At 49.0% G+C, this 18,581-nt stretch overlaps 1 protein-coding gene across 1 annotated transcript in view; it reads left to right on the top strand.

The window, feature by feature from the left end:
* The window catches only part of KLHL29 (kelch like family member 29), a 312,454-nt gene that overhangs the window by 72,056 nt on the left and 221,817 nt on the right, over positions 1–18,581 (top strand). Inside the window, exon 2 of the mRNA XM_065891320.1 lies at positions 12,974–13,081. The gene's annotated coding sequence lies outside the window, so the exon portion shown is untranslated. The remainder of the gene's footprint in view (positions 1–12,973; positions 13,082–18,581) is intronic.

Raw genomic sequence — 18,581 nt, 5'->3', positions numbered from 1 at the left:
TTTTAAAAGTCTTGTTTACAATGACATCCAAACACTGAAATAATGAAGTCATAATCCCAAGAGTAATTACTGCATCTGTGTTAACTAAATCAGGTGGGAGAGTGCACTATAAGATGAGACTTTTTATTGATGTAGAATCCATCAAATTGGATATTGGATATATTGAATTTAAGGCAACACCCTTTTTATTGTAGTGTAGTTGATTTACAATGTTGTATTAATTTCTGCTGTACAGCGAAGTGACTGTACATATATATACATCCTTTTTTATATTCTTTTCCATTATGGAACACCCTTTTTTCTGAGGGATAACAGGAGATGCAGGGGAAAGATGGTCATATATTTGGGCCTAGTCAAAAAATTATAATTTATCAAATTCTCCTTTAACACCCATCAGCTTATGGCATTGCACATAGGAGCATCTCTTTGCTGGCTGTTCAGTAGTTGATGTCTGTCAACGTAGGCAGACATGTCTGATGGATCCAGATCACAGAAAATGGTGCTGGGTCTGCTGCCCCACCAAGAACTCTGGCCGCCATCTTTCGCCACTTCCCAAACACCAGTACATAACTGCAAAACCCTCCTGGCCACCTTTCTGCCGACCTGTCACTGGGCTTTTGTGTAGTTTAATGAGCATAGGGTCGTTTGGAAATATGCGCTGTGCTCCACAAAAGGAAATAGTAATGTAATCAGAAATCATTATATTCTAGCACTTCAGCACTATTGCTACTATTAATGTCCATTATCACTGTATTACCTGAAATGTGTTTAACAGTCACAGGCACTAATCAAGGTGCCTGTCCTGGAGAATGTGTATTCTATCTGGATCATACTATGTATTGTGCTGTGACTGTTCCACATTTTTTTCAGATAATTGGAACCTGCTACTTCATACTCTGAAAAATAATGTAGTGGGTGAAGCCCTGAGAGGTTCAAAGCCTATGCTTACGTCAGGGAAAGAATGCAATTTCCATGCAGAATGATTATAATATTATTCAGTGATTACATGGGGGTGGGGGTGGGTCTGTTTTTGTTAGAGTTTTGAAAGTAGAAAATTGAATTCCATCCAAGTAATCAGAGGTTATGAGTTTCCAGCACAGTATGTTTGCACATGTTGGAGGCTCATTTTCCCAGAGTCCTCCCCAGCCCGGTAACCCCTGAGCCTTTGCTGGCCTCTAGGGACAGACCTGAAGTGCCTACGAGTTAATTCACTGACAGGAGCTCTCAGCCGATGAGAAATGGGAATTGGCGGCAGATACTCCAGCTTCCTCACGTCTCAGGTGGGACAACACTGAGACATGTCCCTCTCTGTCCCCCAGAGGTCCCCAGGGACATTGGCCCAGGTGCCCACAGTGGAGACCTGCATATTTAGGGCAATCTCTGTCGGCTTCCTTCACTTACCGGTCTCGCCTCCCCACTCACCTGTCTGAGCTTTCTGGCATCACTCTCCAGATAAACCACTTGCCTCAATCCTTGTCTGGGTGGGTTCTGCTTCCCAACAGAGGTACACCTGGCGCCCCAGCTCTCCCTTCCGACCTGGAGAGCACCCAGAGGCCTCTTTGGATCCCTCTGTCCTTTAACCTGGCAGCACACAGAAGTCTTAGAGTTTTAAGGCATCATTGTCCTGACAAATGAAAACTCTGAACTTTTTTTTGGTCAGGAAGGTGATGGGTATAATTTATTTCTCCCTCTTCTCTTGATTATTTTTACCCCATTCAAGTGAGACAAGATGATTTAATCCGGGTTGTATTTTAAATGCCCATAATTGATGTCCTCAGAGCATGAATCTATGTGCTCTTAGAAATTTATGCATAATCTTAATAGACTTGTCAATGGCAACCCTTCCTCATCTAAACAGGCTGCTTGCAGACAGATCACTTAATTCGCTCCCCAATGTTCTTTTTCCTACGTGGTTGCTCCATGGCTGACAGCAGATGATCCCATTATGAACACATTTGACACAGCATGGGCTGTGGGGATGAGCACCCTCAAGGTCCTCTGCTGTGGCAAGCAGTGTGTGTCTCCCTCTCACTCAGAAGAGGAGGGTCCCAGCGACCAAGGCACCTGAACAGGTGCTGAGGCTGCAGTCCCCGGTAGTACGCAGCAGCTGATGGGTGCTCCAGCTTACCTGTGCTATCAGAGGTTGTTGATGCCACGCCCATTCCCCAGCCTGGGGATCGCCTGCTGACAGTTCTTGCTTCCTGCCTTTCTCTGTGTGGGAGTGCCCAGCCCATTCATGGGGCAGGCTGGAAGTGCTGGGGGGATTGATACCCCAAAGCACTTGGCATCCAGTGAGAGGTGGGAGGTCATGAATAAATACCCCAGCTTCCTTCCTCATCTCTTGGTGGGACAACTTTAAGATAGGCTCTACCCAGCCTCTCAGAGCATCCCCAGTAGGAATAAGCCCCCAGTTGCCCAAGCGGGGACCCACTGGTTAATGCTTTCTCGACTGACTTTTCCCTGTCTCCTTTCTCACATCTCTGCTTCCTCATGTGCTTCCTTGGGTCTACTCTTAAAAAAAGAAAAAAAGAAAGACAAAAACCCACTTACATCCAAATCAGTGTTTCAGGGGCCACTTTGGAGGGGAACTCACACTAAGACACCTGTCCTTCTGAATGTCTTCAGGTTGATCTTTCAGATGTGCTCATCCTCCAGGACCTAAATTAGGGCCTGGCATGGAGCTTCCTGCACCCAGGAGCTCTGCTTCCTCTGACCACCTTCAGCTCCACCAGCATAGTTAACTCAGCCCTCACTGTCTACAGCCTTGGGACCTCCCCTGTTTCTGCACGTGGGTGTGTGATGGAGTCGACACCAACTTTGCCAGCTCCTAGCTGACCTGCACGTCTGTCTGAGAGATGATGGTGCTCTAGCCACATCCTCGGTTTGGAGTGAAGAGCAGAGATGCCCAGCAGGGTGGAGGATGGGGTAGCCAGACAACACTGTGGGGGAAAAACCCCTCCTTCCAAAGATTGATGCGGGTGCTATTGGATTATTTGCACCATTTCTGTCTGCTGGGGTAATTGCAAGGCGAGTACCTTGTGTTCCAAGGGAAAAATGTTCTCTGGATGTGGTAATCTTTGCCATGCCTGCTTGTGACAGAGAGAACCACATCAAGTTCTAAATTTTCTCAATGGAGTGAGATGTGTATCATGTGTAATAAAATATAAACAAGCCGTTAAGAAACATCTATGTGTTTCTTTTTGTCAACCTTTAGATGCGTTAAAGCCAACCACAATTTTATATGAATTCTAGATGATATGTAGTATTTTTATTTGCTACTTCTTTGCTAAATGTTTCATATAAAACTGAAGAGGAAAAAAAAAAAAACACAGTCCCACATATAAAAGAAGCAGCAGATGGCTAAATGTGACCGTGGGAGAGAAGCAGTGAATGAGTGGGTTCAGAACAGAGGCTCCCCCACTGGGTATGGGCCCGAGGTGGAGCGGAGGGAAGTTCATGTATGAGGGAACCTGTGTTCATTAGCCATTTGCTTCCACTGTGTTCTAAGTAGCCCATTAGTATTCAGGAGAATCTACAGGTATCTTTGTTATGGCTTTTTTTTCATCTTTTAAATGTACATATAAATGAGTATGTATTATTTATAGATGTCTTTGGATTTAGAAACATCGAGCTTGAAAAGTAATGCAGCAGGGAATATTTGATTTACTGCTCACTGGAAAGGAGAGCGAAGAGAGGGGGACTTTCTGCAGGAAGGAAAACTGGGTTGGGGTAGGTTGCTTAACCTTTCTAGGGGACTTTCCTGGAATCTTCAGTTACAGTTAAACTGTAGAGAGATGAGTGGGTGTGAAAGGGCAGCGGCCAGAGAGTTTGGAAGCCGGCTTTGTGGTCCCAGCTCTCCTGCTAATCAGCTGTGTGACCTTGAGCTTGTCACTCACTGGTCTTGCCTTTGGTTTCTTGCCCGTTATCTGGACATCAAGCCATGCCAGGCTGTGGCCCAGTGATTTGGTGCATTCGTATTGACTGCTGTGGGCTCTGACCGGACTCCTTGGGTGCTGGGTTAGTTTGCAGAATTGCCGTGAGGTTGATGAGCCGTGGTTGCATGTTTTTTCGGATGGAACGTGAAGCTCTGGTGTGATCAAGCCACTTGCCTGCATACTTTGGTAGAGACCAGGAAAACAGAATTAGCTTCTCATTCTATTTTCAGTTCCTAGGCTGTTTCTATATTGGCCAAGAAAAGCAGAGAACTTACAGAAATTCCTGGTAATGACTGCTTTCTGCCTGGGTATGGAGAAACTTGCCTGTCTATGGTTTATTTTTAAATGGATAACTCATCATATCTGGGTAAAAAGTACTGTAATCTCCAAAGACTTTTCTTTCACATTTTTTTTTTCTCTCTGAGAAACAGCCTCAGATCTATTCAAATAAAATAGTTTTCTACTGGGTGAGGAAGTAATGCCTCTCAGACCCACTTGGGGCTGGGAAGGGGTTTTCAGCCGCTGGCCCTATGGCTTGGATTCGGAGGAGAGGGGTAGAAGCCATGAAAGCATCTGCCCTCAGGCCTGGAGTTTAGCAGTTGCTGGGGAGGAGGAGAGGAGGGGCTAAAAGGCTGAAAGTTAAAGGCTGAAAGTGTCCTCTTGAGGGAAATTCAGGGAGATTAGCTGCAGAGGGCAGGAAGTGGTAACTGACCAGTGTCAGATAGACCCAGGACAACTACACACACGGTCAGCCCATTGGTCAACTGGCCCCCAAGGAAGATCCCTCCCCATTCATTTGTCCTCTGCGTGCTCACTTCTGTGGAGAGGTGGTGGGAAAGAAGGCCCCCACCTTCCCCGTGGCGCTGTAGGTACTGCAGGGATACCTATTCTGTGCTTCAGTTGGCAGGCTATAATAATAACGTTACGGCCACCAGTTAATATGTGCCATGGGCTATGCCAAGTGCCTTTCTTACACCCAAACATTTAACTCTCAGAACAAACATGGATGTTCAGAAATAGCATCCCCATTGTACAGAGGAGGAGACTGAGGCAGGGGTGGGAGTGGCATGGAGGGTCTGCCATTAAGCTTAGAGATTTAGACCCAGGTCTCTAAGATTATCCATCTTCCATGCTCTTGACCACCCAGGTGTGTCAGGGACTAAGATGAAAATCCAAGGTGAAGCTCTGATTGTGCCATGGAGCGAGGCTGCAAGGTTCAGACTTGGGAGAAGGGGTTCCCAAACCTCTCTGCAACTCCCTGGGGAGACCACAAACCCACCGAGTCTAAAAGCCCACCTTGTTTTACTCTGTGAAGCCGCATTTTCCCCATCACTTCTCTCTAAAGCTGTCAAGAGGCCAAGAACCAAAGGGGCATGAGATGCCGAGCAACCCTGAGCCCTGGCAGCTGAGGTATCAGCCGGACCTGGCTCGGTCCAGACCCTGACAGTGAGCAGACGCTGGATCCATGAACTTGTTTGGTAGTTGTGTCTCCTGTCCCCACGGCTGTCTCCCACCCCCTGACATGTACAGCTGTGGGCCCCATAGAGGACCGATGTGGTAGCTAAGTGAGTGCCTGGGACACAGGTCAAAGGCTCCCCTTAAGAATCGAGGCAGGGCTTCCCTGGTGGCGCAGTGGTTGAGAGTCCGCCTGCCGATGCAGGGGACACGGGTTCGTGCCCTGGTCCGGGAAGATCCCACATGCCGCGGAGCAGCTAGGCCCGTGAGCCATGGCCGCTGAGCCTGCACGTCCGGAGCCTGTGCTCCGCAACAGGAGAGGCCAAAACAGTGAGAGGCCCGTGTACTGCAAAAGTAAAAATTAAAATTAAAAAAAATAATAAATAAATAAAAAGAATCGAGGCAAACAGCCCCAGGATCTGTCACCAGGAAAGGGACAGCCTCTGAGAAGAAATTGGAACAGGGAAATTGGGAGGGAAGTCCTAGTCTCTCTGGGCTCTACGTGTGGGTCCAGACTTGAGGTGGGCTCTTGCCTGGCTGGGAATTCCAGTGTGCTCAATGCTAAGATGGGGGCTGCCCGATGGAGCCAGGATGGAACCTCCTGGAGACCAGCGGGGGCACCAGCTTATCAGGCCACGTTCTACTTCCTCTTTCCACTGCTCTCACCCCTCCTGGCATATTGTTCTGTTTTACTCCCCAAGACTCTAGATAAGTCTTATCCAAATGTTACAGCCTGGCCCCAGGAGTGCAGGGAGAACCAAGGGAAGAGACTTGTTCACATCTGAGTCAGAGTTTTAAGTGGGCAGCATGGTCTTGCGGGTGGAGACTCCACAGATGCCCCACCCACATGGCCACCTGGACAGCACTGAAGAGGAAGGTACTGTGGTTCTCGGCACCAGGAAGGAGAGCGACACCCATACCCACCGCAATCCAGCTCCGCACATCCCCAGCTGGCCTTCCTGTCGGTGAATTAGGGATGCCGGCCCCTGTCCTGCCTCTCCTGGGGTCCACGTGGCCATCTAATGAGGGAAAGAAGATGCAGAAACACTCCAAAGAGCCCATGGCACCAGGCAAATGTGAAGCATCATCATTAAAAGCTTAAATTTACGGGTCTGAAGGAGAAGCAACATCTGGGAAGGAATTATTACAATTTAAAGGGAGGATGCAGGCTTGTTTATAAGAGTGAAATCTGGAAGCAATGTCTGATTCCTTTTTTTTTTAACTGGTTTGTATTCCAATCATGCGGCTGTGGTGTGAATGTCCAAATGTTCGAAGCAAAATTGTAGAAAGTGAGTTGAGTCTTGGAGGCAGTTTCCTTCCTTCAGCAGAGCCTTACTGAGCATCTACTACGTGCCAGGTGCTGCATGCCCTGCCCACATCTTCCTGCCGCCATGGGCGAGTGGGTGTAACAGATTTGCTGGAGCCTCTGCCCTTCTCTCCAGCCTGCAGCCCTCAGGAAATGCAAGGTCTTTCCAGTCCTGGATCCAGTGACAGGAAAGCCTCTATAAATTTGTGGGGGGCTCTGAGTGGTGGGGCTGAGTTGGTGGATTCCTAGTTAATTGAAGTGGGTCTGCCTTGCAACAAGAAAAGAGTTTGTGTCGGGGGAACTGCTTTGCAACCTTTTTTTTCTGAAACATTTCAGCCTAGGTTTCTGGCAGAGCCCTGTCGTGACAAAACTTAGGATCCAGTCAGGCCACGGGCACCCCGTCGTCCTTATCTCCCCATTCTCCTCGCCCAAGCCAGCCGAGCGGAACCAAGAGATAGGCCATTGCGAAGCCTCCTTTGGTGACACTGTGTTCTTATCTTGATATTCTCCAGGGATTCGCCCAGGAGTGTCTGTACTCCAGAGAGTGCAGAAAAACTTCTGGAGAGGAGTTTTCAGGAGGAGAAGGGGTGAAGGCAGGGGGAGGAGGTCCGGGAAGCAAGAGCAGGTGTGTGTCTGATCACAGAAGTGGAGGAGAGCTGGGGCTGTCCGGGGCAGGAGGCTGGACATGGCAGGACACTGGGAGGAGTCCAGACTGGCCTGGGTTCTTGCGGCCCCTGCCATGGAGGGACTCTGGCCAGGGAGTGACTTGACCCATTCTGGGGTTGAGCACCACCCCTTAGCAGTAGCCGGGATGTGGGCCAGGTGAGAGTTGGGGAGGCCTCGCCCCAAGCAGCCATAGCAGAGATTGGAGAGAACTGTTCTGAGCAGTGCCGTGGGAGGCAGCAGTGCAGGGCCCCGCGATGAGGGTCCGGCAGTAGCAGCTGTGGAGGAAGGTCAGTCCCGAATGCATGCAGTCTCAGGCAGGCGGGGGTGACATGGATTGGTGGAACAGGGAAGCTGCAAGAAAACCTCAGTGCCGTGGTTTTGACCCACCAAAGCTCCACCCTACCCATCAGAATCCTCCTCCTTTTCTCTCACGGGAAAGAATTTCACGTAATTTTTCTCTTGGGGTGGGGGGTGATGATGAAAACAGTGTTGGGAAACATCGAGTTAACAGTAACGAAGAACCTGGGTGAGCTGCGGTCCTGCCGACAGAGGTCTGCGGTAGGGGCTGGGCCCGTCTGGGCTTCTCTGCTGTGAGAGGCTCTGCTCAGGGTCAGGGGGTCACTTGGGAACCTGACCACCTCCGGGGCATCTGCGAGCTGCCGAGAAGTGGGCAGTGGTGGTGGGGAGGACAGCCAATCGGGTTGTAGGGTTAGTTTGGGCTCACCAGGACCTGACTGGAATGTGGACGTCCACCGACACCTGTGCTTTTATTCAGCCCAGGGTGGTGACTGCAGAGAAAACACAGAACAGTGCTAAACTCCTCACTGATTGGGATCCCGGGAACGAGGGGGCCGAAATCCAGAACAGAGACGTGGGATGGAGGCACAAATCCAGAGCTCCACTTCCAGCTCCCTCCCACTTTCACTTGCTATGTGACTTTAGGTAAATCTTATTGTCCATGAGCCTCAGTTTCCTCATCTATAAAATGGGAATACTAATTGTAAAGTATTCACAAGCTTGTTAGAAAAGGTAAATGAGAAACTGTGAACTGCTAGGCTTTCTCAACATCAGACATTATGAAAATATTATTTTTCCCTCAATCAGGAGTCATGGCCTCTGAAGATCCTATCTTTCTTTGAAGAACACGTGCCCGTAGAAAAGCTTGCCGGGTGGTGCATCCCTATCGTGGAGAATATGTAATGGATCTCATCAGTGGCCAATTCTGGCTCCTTAATGGAAAGAAGAAGCCTGAGCATTGTGCTGGGTGGGCTCTCGTAACCGGCTTATGCTCCATCTTTACATCTTAATTCTCCCCTTTTAAAAGCAGTGCCTTCCGGGCCCCTTGGTCCATGAACTGTCGAGAGCCTGATGGATAAACACTCAGAGAGAGTGTTTATTTTGGGGTTGGCAACATGCCTACAAGCTTTGGTGAACCCATGGTTGATGTTATTAATGGATGGCCTGGTTTTCTCTCTTCTTAAAAGAAAGAGAATGTGAATGAGAGTTCCCCTTGCAGGATACGTTCAGAGCAGACATCCAAGCCTGTGCCAGGGGTGCCAGAGGGTCCTGCACCTGGGCTGGCAGGAGGGTGGGTGTGGGAGCGGGTTTTCTCACTATAGTTTACAGCCTCCAGTTCCTTTGCTTTTTTTCTTCCTTCCAAGGAAGGAAGAATCCTTGTTTCCTAGTTGGCTGAGGGGTAGTGAGCTCCCCGGGCGCTGGAATCATAATTGGGTAGCATGGTCAAGACCCAGGCAGGGCTGCTCTCTGATCCTACATCAAACGGGAGACTCCCTAATTGGTTTTTCCTCTCTTACGGCAGTTCCTCTCCAAAAAAATGATATCTTTTATAGGGAAGTAAAAAAAATCCTGGGACCCTTGTTTATTATTCTCTTCGCTATCAGTTTGGTTCATGTCAGGAACCATCTTTATTTGTAGATCTAGAGTTAGAATAGGTCTCAAAAATTTCTTTGAGTTTAATTCTGAGGATCTCCCAGCATTTAGGCAGTTATGTAACCCAGACAGCCTATTCACGGGTCCTGCTTTCATATGGGCCTTTATGCTGTCAAATTCAATTAGCATCTCTTAAGGGCCTTGAGAAGGTGAAGGACTTAAGACCAATTTCACAGGCATTGACTTATTACCTACCGTATTTTTTAAACTAAAGTAAAAAAAGTCCCTCAGCCTTTGGCTTTTTAAATTTTATTTTCCTTAAGCCTGGAAGCTGCCCTTTGATGATGAGATTAGTGGAAGAGAAACGGTCAGTTTGACCAGAGATGTCAAAGGTCAGCTCCAGAGGTAGTACCTCCATCTCCCCTGGGGTTGGAAAACCACACCTACCTCCCTGTGATTTCCAGGGTTCTTTCCTGAGGTTCATTTTCCCAGGCCATGATCTTTGGAACCTTAAGGTTTTACAGTGTTATCATGGGAATGAAATTATTACTAGAAATCAGTTTCTAGTCATTTATTTTAAAATCACTTTAAATACCATGCATCTCATTAGAGTAGAATGTGTTTCGGTTGATGGCTGTAGCTTATACAGGCCTCCCAAGAAGAAAAGGTACGGAATGAAGGGTCTGTGTACACCCCCATGTGATGGGTGTTATGGGCCAGAGATTCAGATATTAAGATAATGTCTGTTCTCAGGGCGCTGAGGATTTGAATACAAGGAGTAGAGGTTGGGTGGGAGAAAACAGAGCAAGAGGAGGAAAGAGATGAAATTACTGAGGCATCAACTAATAGCAAATAGTAGCTGAGAACAGCTAGAAAGCCCTCGAGGGAGGAGCATCTGGTTGAGGTGGGCAGAGATGTCGTGAAGGAGGTGTGGCTTGCCCTGGGACTATGAGTGGACGATGGCAGTAGTGAGATGCCGATGCTGATGCTTTTGCTGAGGACGATAATTATGTACCAGTTTCTCTGATGCATTAATAACGGGAAACAAGAGTTCATAGAAATTAAATAATTTAGCCGGTGTCACAAAACTAAGGGCCATGTTAGAATTCTAATTCGGATGTCTGATTCCAAAGTCCTGCTTCTAACCATCTCTGAGAATGTATTCATTAGGGTCTTGACAGGAAACAGACACATTCAAATATGTAATTTGAAGAGAGTTAAATGAAAGGACTATTCACAAAGGTGGCGGAGAGAGAACTGTATGGAACCCATCACCAACCGGAGCCGCGACCTTCAGTAGAGAGTCACAGCCATCCCATGAAGACAAGCAAGGAGGCAGGAAATTGGGAATAAACACCCAGCCCCACCCCAATCCCTGGTCTCCTGCTGGTGTCTGCACTGGCTGAACGTAACTGGAAGTTGCAGGGTCTCAGAGCTGGAGTGACACCCTCTCTGACAACCGGGTGAGCCTCCCAGGACACAGAACCGATGGAAAGCCGACCTGGAGGAGCGAACAGAAGATACCCAGCACAGCCTGTGATGTCTCACACGTCAGCTCACGTTAGGATCTTTTCATAAGCACATTAGGGAACAGTCCCAGAGAACTCAGCTTTGCATGTGGTTTATTTTTGTTTGGAACTTTGTTTCGGTTATCTCCTCTAGAAGTGGCCTGTGGAGACCACAAAGGAGGAAGGACGAGGCCATTGTCATCAGAACAGTTTAGACAGCACTGGTGGCTCACCCCCCTGCACTACCCACCCCCCTCCTGTCTGGACTGTGCTGTATTTGGCACAACCCAGAGAGTCGAGCCATCTGGGTTGCAGAAAAGGGAAGTGGATTAACCTGACATTGGCAACCAAGAGGTTTGTCTCAAGAGAGGGAGAGCTCTTTCTAAGGCTTGCTGGCCAGGGTCTTGGGCTCTCAGTTAGTAGCCTTTACAGTGGCCTGCAAGGCCCTATGCTAACTGAATTCTCACCTCTCCAGCTTAATGTCCTATAGTCTCCCATGTCCAGCCACAACTGCAGATCCAGGGACACAACAGTCACGCTCCCCCCGGGGCATTTGCACTGGCTCTTCCCTCTGCCCTGAATGCTCTCCCCGGACACCTGCACAGCCCAGGCCCGTATCATCTTCCAGCGTGCTCGAATGCCATCCTCTCGTGAGGCTTATTACCCCGACCACCCTCTCTAAACGGCACCACGATCTCCCACAGTCATCTTCTGCTCTACTTCTTCTCTGATAAATAGTTCTGACGACCTTCTAATATATTGTACAATTTGTACTTATTTCTTAAGGTTATTGTTTGTTCTGTGTTTCCATCCACTAGAAGATGAGCTCTATGAGGGCAGGAATTTTTCTTCCTGTTTTGTTCACTTGTATTCCCAGAGCCTAGACACTGCCTGACACATAAGGGGGATGCCCTTAATATGTATTGAAAGAATGAATGGGTAATTAAATGAATGAGATCCTCAAGAATCTAAAAACGGCCTGACCACTGTCCCCTAGACCTCTCTCTTCACCGACACGTAACTGCCAAGGCTCTTTCCCAGAAATACATCGATGGTTTATTATCACCAGTACTGTCAATATTTTGTGGCCAAAGAGATCGATTTAACTGTCTGCTTCACATAAGCTTGGTAGAGGAAATGTACTCACGACTTTGGTTCTGTATCAAAATTAAATGGTGACCTTGGCTTACTTTGCTTCCCCACTGAGGTTATTTCTTAATCGTAAAGGGAACATGCTATCCTTGGGAAAAATAGTATTTTTGCCACCTTCAGCTTTAAAATGGCTATTTGATATGGCCCGTGTGTGTCTGTCAGCAGCATCTGAAAAAGCTTGAGTTGAGAGGCTCCGAGAAAGACCCGTTGCATCGTCGGAGAGAAGCTCGTCATAAGGTGGAATTCGTTTACAATAACTTATTTACCTGTCCACATCCTTCATATCACATTAAAGCTTTCTCCCTGCTATCCGGGACTCTGGAGTGCTAAGAGGAAAAGGGAAAATCAGTTGGTCATGATATATTCAGTTTAGAAAAAGGTATCGATTCCCAGGTAACGACAGTCATGCATTTTTTGCAGTGGAGGATGCCATTTCCTGTCGTGAAGATGGCTTTCACATATATTATATTTGAACGAGGGAACTAGGGATAGCCCTGCCTCCCCATGTTCGATAGCCTCTCTCTACGAGGTAGTAAATCCATATATTTTTTAAAAACCCTTCTCTCCAGGGAACCCATCCTTTGCCTCCTCAAGGTCTCCTTGTCCATTGTCTAAAAGTAATGATGTGCTTTTGTAGTTCTAGAGTTTGTGTCCTGTGCTCTTTTCAGCATTAAAGAAGACTTACATTTCTTATTTTTCCCCATCTCTGGAATTTCTTGGTTTGGATTAGATGGAAGGGAATGCCATTATTCTCTCTCTTATTGAGTGTTAATGGGTCTACCATGGGGATTAGGGCTTTCTGTGTTTGGGGGATGGAGGGGTGAGATCTAGTGTCTGCCCCTTGGGGTTCTCTGCTGCCCACTCGGATCCCCTTATCTTGGTGTGCCGGGGCAGAGTTTGGGCATGGCCTGTGTCAGATCATCCACACCGGGAAATCCAAGATAGGGACAAGCTTCCACTTAAGTTGGGGACCATCTAAGATGCTGGAATTCCAAAGAGATCTTTTTGCAAAAGATGATACCTTTTCCCCACCCCACCCCCACTCTTCTGTCTCTTTTTAGACGGCCTGGCCTCCTGGTGATGCTCATGCTGTGCTAAGTGTTGGTGGCCATCGAGGATTTTGCATCCTGGGGACGAATCCTGAGCTTGCCAGAGACGGACGGTGCAAGGTAGGTCAGCTCACCTGGAAAGCAGGAAGTCATCTTCTCTACCACTGATTTCCTCGGGGAAGTAAGGTAAATGTAGCTGGTCCTCTCACCCTTTTGGTCAGTGAGATTTTTACCGTAGACATGGGATTAACTGGTAATCAGAGCCAAGCTAAGCCACCTGGGCCCCACCCTTCTGGAATCAACACACAAGCAAGGCTGTCACTCTTATTCACTCACCTGGGGCTCTGGTCCTCCAGGAGGTTGGATCTGGGGGTGGCCAGCAGCTAGGTGACTACTTAGCTCCTTAAAAACTGCAGTTCTTCTTTTGTAATTTAACTTTTCTTGTTATTAAAATAGTATTATTAAATATCCTGAAAATATTATTGATGTTATTAATATTAAAACAAATAATAATATTTGTTCAGTGTAAAAATATTTTAAAAGATAGCACGTAAAATTATATAAATTACTTATAATTATAATCCGGAGAAATAAGCATTTTAGTGTCCTTTTCCAGGCTATTTTCCTAAGCATATACATAAAGTGTACACGCACACATGCACAACGCAGGTGAGGTCACACTGTAGGTACTAGTTGGTAATCCGTTATTTTGACTTCACAATATGTTGCAGGTACCTTTTTATGTCAGTAAATACAATTCTATAGCATTTTTAAAGGCTTCATATTGTACGGTTATAATAAGCCACACAGTTTACTTAACCAGTGCCTTAATAATGGAGATCTGGTGTATTTTTAGTATTTCACTCTTACGAACAATATACTATAACAAACATGTTTGCATATATGTCTTTGCATAGTCATTTGATTATTTCCTTGGATTAAATTTCTAGAGGTCAGCCTTAAAATTTTGATTCAGGAATCTCCAAGCGAGATCCGGAAGACCAGGCAGCCAGGAGAGGTGGGGGGAACATGGCCTAACCTTGTGATGGCAGAGTCTGATGAAACGAATCAGCGAGCTGGGCCTGGAACGAAGGTGGGCGTCGGGGGTGTAGGTGCCGGGATTCAGGACACTGGAAGCTGAGCTGACCTAGGCTAGCACGTCTTGATGGCACTCGAGCCTTTAGAAGTCCATGGGCTGAAGCCACCTCTGCATCACTCCTAGGGCTGGTGCTGGGCGAGCTCAGATGCTGTGTTCTCAGCAGGCCCATGCCCTGGTGCCCTCTGACCAGGAGCCTCAGGGGCTCTGCTTGGGGCCAGCCTGTAGCCAGGACTCCAGCTTCCTTCCACAGCAGGGGTCTCAGCAGCTGACCAACAGGGTTCCTGCCATGCCCTGATTGTCTGCTGGTCAGAGAGCTTTCTCTTTGGACTCGGAGACAGTGGAGTTGGGGATGCGCTGCGCTCCCAGAGCCCTCGCACAATGAGAAGGGATCCTGAGTTGCAGGCAGACTGGGTTGTCAGCAGGAAGCAAGAGGAGGCTCCAGGCTGGGCCTGAATCGGCTACCGAAATAGAAGAAACATCCACGTGCATCCAGCCTGCTGCCACCCAGCAGTCCAGCAGGGGTGGCCAGTGGGGACAGATGGGCGCCTGACCTTGAGAGTTGTTAGGCTGTTGGCACACTCCTAAGGACATCACTGACTGGCTGGCCAGCTGTCCAGCTACTCATCCTGGACACTAGGGAATGCTTTGCTTCTGTGACTGTCAGGCCAGAGGAGGGGAGTTGGAAAACTAGACAGTTAAGCTTGGATTTGGTGACCGTGGCATTCTCAGCTCTTGGGGGGGGGGCAAAGGTGGAGTTAAGTGTCTGAGAAAAGATTCAGGAGATGCTCTTCACAGAAGTCAGCTTTCCAAGAATACACCTTCAAGTTTTAGAGTGTGAGTGTGTGTGTGGCTGAGGTGAAGGGGGTAGAGAGACCCAGGGCAACGGGTTTAATGGCCTTTATTTTGGGGTCTTCTATTCCCTGCCTCTGATGCAGGGTGAGACGTGGCTCTTGTTCATCCCAACCTTTGAGAAGCATGTATTTTAGGATCGGGAGAGACTTGAAGGTTATCTCACCAAGCATATCTGATAGGATACCCCCCTTGTGGATCTTAAATCTCTGTGCCCACCAGACTGGTCTTCTCACTGTGAACCCATGGCAGTCTTCCCTACCTCCTGGCCAGTCCCTGGAGGATAATCATTGATTCTCTCTGTGCTCCCTTCCACCACCCCGCCCAGCGCCTGCCGAGGCTTTCAATAAATACTCACCACACACACACACCCACAGCCTTTCCTGGGAGCACCACCATAGCATATGGCCTGGAGCTGGGTTATATGTTTCCCTCACGTGCAGGACTCCCACAGATTCCCAAGAAGATAGGAAGCTTCCATGGCCTGCTTTGACCCCTGGTAACCAGTGGAAGAGCTATCACTTTCCTGTGGAAATTGGGCCAGGTCACTGGGCTCCATGAATCCTGCTACAAAGCGGGATCTGCTCAGAGGCAGAGCGTGGAGGGCTGCTCTCTGCTTGTCCGTGGCCTGATGAGCATCCTCTGTGTAACCAAGAGCATGGTACCAGGACCAGCCAGCAGGAGGGAGATGTAATGCCAGCACTGCAGTGTGCGACCGTGGCCAGGGTGGGTGAAGAGTTAAGGGGTAAAGCTGGGGACCTGGTCCGTGCAGAACTGAAGACTGAGCCAAGAATGGCATTAGCAGACACCTAGGCTCCGAGGTGATGAAGGGCCAGTGCCCATCCCCATCGGTGCGGGGGATGCCCCTGTGCAGCATCCCCGACCTTCATCCTGGGACTGTCGCAGTGCTGCCTATCCAGGCCCCTAGTCCCCCTGGGTGCCCTGCATCCTGGGAGGACATTACAAATGTCTCCAGAGCTAATGGGACCTGGAGCTGTGCCATCAGAGGACACCTTGTGCTGTGCCCCGGACTTTTGCACTCACAGCAGCTTCACCTGGCAAAGCCATCCCAAAGGTGCCCTTGTGGACCGCACACATGCTGTGCCTTTCTGCACTCCCTCGCTCTTAACAGCCTTGCTTCACTGGACCCCTGGCCCCTCCTCCCTCCTTCTCTTTCTGATCCCCCTTTGGCTTCCACCCTGAGGACGGACCTGTGGGCTGGCATTTTAGTGCTGCTTTCGCCAGCATATCCAAGCTGTCACCCACTTGTCCTTTGTTCTTGCTGCCTGTCCTGGCCCATCCTGGAAACTTCTGCAGCCCCTACCTTCCCTGGGCCTCTGGGCCCTCAGATGCCTGAGGGGGCCATGTAATCACGCCGAGGGGCTTGGGCACAGATCTTTTAGCAGAGTCTTAGCCAAACCCTCAGTGCTGCCCAGGCATCCTTCATGCATCACTGGTCCATTCCCTTTCCGGTCCTTGCAACTGTTCCCTGCCTCCCCCATTGTCCTCAAGACCTCCAGCCAACCCTGTCCTCCTCAGGATCAGCAAAAGACCTCCCTACTAGTTTCACGTAGACATGGAGCCTCCCACCCTTGGCTTGGGTGGGCTGCATCTCTCTGTCTTTCTGGCCACTCCAGCCCCTCTTCCTGCTTCTGCCTGTAAATGAAGGTGTTTGTGCTACCGGGTTTCCCTCAGCTTTACTGTCTCTCAGTAGCCCCTCTACTCCCTCTGCTTCAGCTGTCCCCAGGGCTTGATTCTCAGGAAGCAACTCTGTCCTAAGGTCCTGACCACTTCTCCATAGTTCTGAGAATCCATTACCCACCGGTCTGATTGCATCTCAGACTTGACCTGGCCAAAAGAAGCCACCTCATTGCTGTGAAGCCTTTAGGGATGCCTCAACCCTCGCCTCTCCCTAGGCTGTGAACCTCTGTCCTCTTTGTCTTGAGCCTCTCATCCTCTTTCCTGGACCATGAGCTTCTGGAGGACAGGGACCATTCTTTTTCTTTTTTTTTTTTTTTTTTTTTTTTTTGTGGTACACGGGCCTCTCACTGTTGTGGCCTCTCCCGTTGCGGAGCACAGGCTCTGGACGGACCGGGGCACGAACCTGTGTCCCCTGCATCGGCAGGCGGACTCAACCACTGCGCCACCAGGGAAGCCCTGGGACCATTCTTTTATCTCCCCATCATGAGATCAGATGATCTTATTCAGTTCAGAGGTCACAGGACTGCAGGACAGATGACCTCACAGGCAGTGTGTTAGAAGGGACGCTGGACTGAGAGACAGGCCGCTGGGCTCTCATCCCAAATCCACCACTAATGCCAGGCAAGCCCCGTACAGCTTTCTGAGCCTCCATCTCCTCTGCTTCAAATGTAGGATAACCACCCACCCACCCACCTTCCTAGCTCCCAGGAGAAGGTAGACAGGTTCAGAGGCAAAATGACATTACCTGGGCCAGCAGTGCTCAGGCCTCAGTGAACACTGCAGTCACCTGGAGAGATTTAAGAAATACAGATGCCTGGGTTCTTACCCCAAACCTTCTAATTTCATTGTTCTCATGAGGATGGGCATCTGTGTATCTTAAAGCTTCAACCAATACTCTCAACTCAAAGGTGTTAACCAAATTCCTGGATTCTAAGCCCTGAGGATTTGGGATGGAGGTTGTGGAGATTTGGCAAAACAGAATTGCTGGATGATATGTAATTTATCTACTCTTTCAGCTATTCTAAAATCTACTTCCTGGGGCTTCCCCGGTGGCGCAGTGGTTGAGAGTCCACCTGCCGATGCAGGGGGTGCGGGTTTGTGCCCCGGTCCGGGAGGATCCCACATGCCGCGGAGCGGCTGGGCCCGTGGGCCACGGCCGCTGGGCCTGCGCGTCCGGAGCCTGTGCTCCGTGGCAGGAGGGGCCACGACAGTGAGAGGCCCGCGTACCGCAAAAAAAAAAAAAAAAAATCTACCCCCTGGATCAAGGCTTCTGAAAGCTGGGTACCATGGCGATAGCCATCTGTCAACCCTGTTCATCTCGCCCCACCCCGAAATGATTTTACATGAACCCTACAGGCTGTTAGAAGATCTTATTTTCCTATGGAGCATGTAGATATGCTCACATTTAGGACTCTGTGGCAGTCAATGTCCATCCTGTCCCTGTGACTCCTTTGCTGGGACCTGAGATCTGTGCCTCTGACTCCAGCATAGGCATTTCCTCCCGAGCCGTCATCACAGTATCTCATGTTGGATCGTGTCGTAACAGATAAGCTCCTGTTTGCCTCTTCTAAGTCTAAACAGTGGCTCTCAACCCCGGCTGCATATTAAGATCACCTAGGGAAATTTTTAAAATTCTGATATCCAGGCTACACACCAGATCAGTTAGATGAAAATCTCTACGGCTGGAACCCAGGCATTAGTATTTCTGTGACACTCCCCAGGTAATTCCCAGTAGGAGGCCAAGGTCAGGGGCACGGCCAAGCCTGGAGGCAAATCTGTGACCCACCTGTGACACACGTTTGAGACCTCCTAGGGATGTTTTCATGGAGACAGCATGCCCTGCACACTTGTTTGTCTCCCTCCTGCTTTTGATTTGCATTGTCTTACAGTCTCCCTTTAAGTCACCTTCAATCCTTTCTGAACTCAGTGAGGTGAAAACAAGCAGAACCGAAAGCTTCCTGCTTTTCTCTG

This window comes from Phocoena phocoena, chromosome 14, assembly GCF_963924675.1.
Source record: "Phocoena phocoena chromosome 14, mPhoPho1.1, whole genome shotgun sequence".
Classification (NCBI taxonomy): domain Eukaryota; kingdom Metazoa; phylum Chordata; class Mammalia; order Artiodactyla; family Phocoenidae; genus Phocoena; species Phocoena phocoena.
The sequence above is the reverse complement of the archived record's forward strand: the minus strand, read 5'-3'. Positions and strand labels throughout refer to the sequence as shown.